Genomic DNA, 4656 nt, shown 5'->3' with positions numbered 1-4656 from the left:
GTAGTGTCCAAGCATCCTTTATTTTCCTACCTAGGAATTCATCCTACACTGATGATTCCTCAACCTCCTTTGAGCTCTTACTTCTACTGTGTTAAGTTTGAAGTTGTATTTATAAACCAATGTACATTCATACTGCTATCTAAATGCTTAATCGTCCTGACTTGTGCTTCCAACCCACTTATTGTACCACAAGCCTAAAATTAGAGCATCCACTTGGCCACATATGCAAAATATGAACAGGTATACTCTAAGGCAAGAGCACAGAAAAATCATCTCACCCAACACAGCTGTCAATTATACATCCATGTGCTCTTCACTGTACATTAACATAGAAACCTCCTTATCTTGTTCTACCAAACATCCCAGGGAAACCACCTGTCAAATGAAAGTAGTCCAAAGGGAGGTACAAAAAAACACCTGGCAATGAGGTTGGTTGCTTATCTGTACTCTCTGCATGTGAAAAATGGCATCCAAGTTTAACTACATTTTATGCAGGAGTCTATTTTTGGACTAAGCAGTCTATCCAATTTGCTATTCTCATACAAAAAACTCACTCGACCCACCAAATTTTAATAACTGCCATCCTCTTTCTACAGTGGTTAGATAGTTATAGTTGTAACCAGGAATCAAAGAACACCTCAGATGGATATTGCAGTTCCTTTACAGTCAGCAGTAGGATTTATACTGCCATAGATTAGGAACTCCCCAAGTAGGTAATGGTTCAAAATCGCTGCAAACAGCGTTTTCATATGCTAGGACTATCTAGATACATATGACTATCCCAGCCCTGTTAAAAGTGGAAACTATATACCATCTACTCACTTGTACATCACTGGGTCTCCAAACATTTTGTGAATCCAATGTTTTGGTTTTGGCCCATATTCACCCCATCTGACTCTTCTGGAACCCCAAGTTAAATACCCACCCCTTGATAAATGCAATTCCATGATGCATTTGCAATAACATATATGAAAGACAATTGCATTTCCACCATAATCCCCAAGGCCATTCCTTCCAGATTTACTAGTCACTTCACTCACACATTTTGACAAAAATCAACTTCTTTAATTGGAAATAAGGATCAAAGGAGAAAGAGAGCATGGGCCATTTTGTTGGCAGTTTCAGTTTTAAATTTCCAGCTCTATCTATTGGATGATTTTAGGCGTCTGCTGTTTATATTCTTTAAATAAACTCTCAGCTGTTCCTGTTGTATTTTCATATTGTGCTTTAAAAGTTAATAATAAAGTAAAAATAAAAATCAGTGGGCCATACGTATATTTCTATGTCCCTTTGTATGTGACTTTACTTTGGGTTTACATATTTTACATGGTTACAATGTTGGTATGTATATTACCCAACTATGCAAAATATGAACAGGTATAATTCTTATATGCAATTGGCTCTGAAGCACAGATCATTGCCTTTAGGTTCATTGGGGTGGGGGGTAGCATTCTCCTTTCCATTCTATAGATGAGCCCTCCCTATATTACACTGCCCACCAGATATCTGAATATGAATGGTGCAGCAACAGACACTTCTGCAATACGCTATAGCAGGTGCCCAGATCCTGCTAGGGATATCAATCCAATCTGCAGCCACAATAAAACCTCTGCAAATCCAAGCCACTTTCAGATGGCAGAAAAGGATAAATGGTGGGTTTTCAAATCAAACTGCTTGTTACTGGACAAAGCTAGTGCAACTGGTTTAAATGACATCACCCCAGGACACATCTCTCTGCTTCCACCTGGTCTGCTGTGCAAGAGTATGACTCAACATACATGCTTCATTTTGCACACTATGAGTTAATTCAATGGGACTATTCACAATGAGAGTAAGTCCTTGCAGGATTGGTGCCCCAGCCACCCCCAGTTTGTTTGAACAGACATATACATAGCAACATGGTGAACTCAAAACCCAATCCAAGTAATGTTACATGGAAAAGGAAATGGGAATATATATGTGGGCCACTGATTTTAATTTTAATTTTAATTTTATTACTAACTTTTAAAGCCCAGTACAATGTTCTAAACCATTAAAATGTGACTATAAAGATACAATCACATGATTCTAAAGATGTCAAAGGATCATCCACTTCTTTCCTTCACACAATTTAGCAGGGAATAATGGTGTCAGGGGACATTGGTTCAGTGGAACTAATGTTCAGGGACTTGTGGGGAAGTAGTTCTGTGTGACCACCTAGTGCCTTATAAGGCCAGCCTGCTGAGTAAGATGAAACCGATCAGAACCTAATCAGTAGAGTAACTGAAGTGGCTTGGAGCTGGTAAGGCTGTTCCTTATTTTGTTTGTTGTGTGCTAAAGTAGTCCTTTGTTTTGTCTTTAAATGCAGGGAGATATGTTATGTTGTTAGCTAGTTTGGGGGATGTAGTTGGTAGTTTTCTCACTAGACTTTCTATGGATGATGGTTGTATGTACTTGGAGTACTACTCCAGCATATGGCACTGTAATAATGTATAACTGAGCTGAGTATTGTATTCCTCTTTCCTCTCCTCTACTACAGGAGTAGTTTGTAGTGCCTGTGATTTTGTTTTGATGCATTAGCCACTAATGGAGCTGTGATCAATGAACACACTTAACTCATTGGCTGTTTTATCTGTAATTCATGGGTCATCCTAGTCTCATCCTATGATTAATGTTTTAATCATCTCTTGGTGGTGGTACTTCATATAGCAGTATTCCGTACAAGTTAAACCAATACTCCAACAGTCAACTGACTAACATGGGTTGGTTGTTTAGGGTAATCACTCCTTGAATATCTGGTAATCACTTGTAATGATTAAGTGACTTAGGTACATTATATCTCATTTTAGCTTTCTCTTCCAGATCTCACTGGTTGCTCAGTCCTCAGCCCAGATCTTGTCTCCTGCAGCAAGAAGCAAGTTCTTTTCCACGCTTGGTTGGGCCACTACTGTAGCCCTGCAAATATGGGAGGCAAACTGAGCAAGAAGGGATTCAATGTGGCTTATGAGAAACCAACAGCCCAGAGGGTTGAAGAAGAAGCTACAGGGGCTGCTATAGTGAAGCCAGAGGAAACCCACCCTGCTGCAGAGTCCATGGGACCCACAACCGAGAAGAGGGATAAAGATTCCCAGGTCTCTGCTGATGAGATGGAAGACAAGGAAGGAGGTAGAGTCCCTGCAGTGGGTGTGGAAGAGATCTGTGAATCTGAACCAAGGCAGCTAGATTTGGTGCCTAACAAAGAGCAGCTGGTGGCTATCAGTGAGGAAACCACTAAATCTCCAGAGGCAGACCCTTCCCAGCTTCTGGAAGTCACAGCACCTACAGGTGTTGAGAGCAGACCAGAAGGGGATGCTGACTAGATGGAATCCCCCAACATCTGAATGCCAAGTAACTCCACCCCAGTTTCCATTTCAAGACCAAACTCTGTGAAGAGGCACCTTCTGTAGAATGAGCCTGGCAACACTAGTCTAACTCTCTGCATCTACAACCTCTGAGACTCAACTTGGCAGAAGACCTCAATCTTTCCAGCAACTATCTGATCCCTAGTGCTAGAGTGAAATGGACAGACTGAGCAGTGCTATTAAAAACTACGTCTTTTGGGTGGTTCTATCAACACTGGTGAGCTGTATCCCCAGCTCTTAGCCAAATGTATGTCCTCTGGAGAGGAATGGGGAATGAAGATGGCATGCAACTCTGAATTGCCCAAAGTCTTCTAACTTTGTCTAGACTGTCTGAAAATACAGTGCATCTCTCAATACTTGAACTGTCATAATTGCACTTTCCAGTGCATAGCCATCTTTATCTGTTTAATGAAGGTTCTGTTTGACTTAATGTGATATCTTCATGCATATTTATATACACAATGGGTAAGCGGCTTTAAGACCAAACTTGCTTCCCATGTATTTCTTTCACTGTCCTAAGTTGTCTGATGGGGGTATGTCCTGCATGCAGTAATGATATTGTGAGTTGATACATAGCTTCATCAGTGTCTGTTAACTACAGTTCCAGATCCATTTGAGGCATCATCTGATTCTTTTCCAATAGAATAACATGCAATAGATGACATTTAAAATAATGTCTTATTGTAGAAATTCAAAATCACTATTTCCTAGGTATAGTAATAGGACACTGGAGGCTTGTGAAAGTCTATATGGTATAGTGACTGATGTATTCTAATGTTTGCTAGTAATAAACTTCATTTTATAATTGCAATATGCCAGTGTTTCTCATGTTTGGTTTGTATCTACCCAAACTGAATTAATTTTTTGGCTATAGACTACCAGTTTAAAAAAAAAACAAAACCCTGAAATATGCATCAACATTCCATGTCCTTCATCTAGGAAGAGGTATAGTATAAAAATGTAAAACACCCAGATGACTTGGTTGTTTTTGAAAACTGGGATTAAAGCAGTTAAGTCCCTAGGGCTTTTTTTTTTTTTTTTAATAGCTTTGCACCAGAACGTGGAAGATACTTGAATTGGATGCAGCTTTCAATAGGCCCTCAGAACACAACATCCTGAATTCTGGAGATTCTTACTTTCAATCATGCAGCTAAACTCTGTAATAATGAATACTCTCACTTTGCTTGCAGTAGCCACCACACAGAATATTTCTCTATACACACTGTATCTACTAATCTTCCTTTATCAAAAAACAGCTCACTATAAAGTCAAAACA

The 4656-nt window shown here is 39.6% G+C and overlaps 1 long non-coding RNA gene across 1 annotated transcript; it reads left to right on the top strand.

Moving 5' to 3' along the window:
• Positions 1-2147: 2147 nt before the first annotated feature.
• Positions 2148-4280, top strand: LOC135976078 (uncharacterized). The gene is made up of 2 exons (XR_010593296.1): positions 2148-2281; positions 2842-4280. It is a non-coding gene; the product is annotated as an uncharacterized LOC135976078 (long non-coding RNA).
• Positions 4281-4656: the final 376 nt, after the last annotated feature.

Source organism: Chrysemys picta, chromosome 16, assembly GCF_011386835.1.
Source record: "Chrysemys picta bellii isolate R12L10 chromosome 16, ASM1138683v2, whole genome shotgun sequence".
In the NCBI taxonomy this organism is placed as follows: Eukaryota; Metazoa; Chordata; order Testudines; family Emydidae; genus Chrysemys; species Chrysemys picta.
Note: the sequence above shows the minus strand (reverse complement) of the source record. Positions and strands in the feature narration are given on the sequence as shown.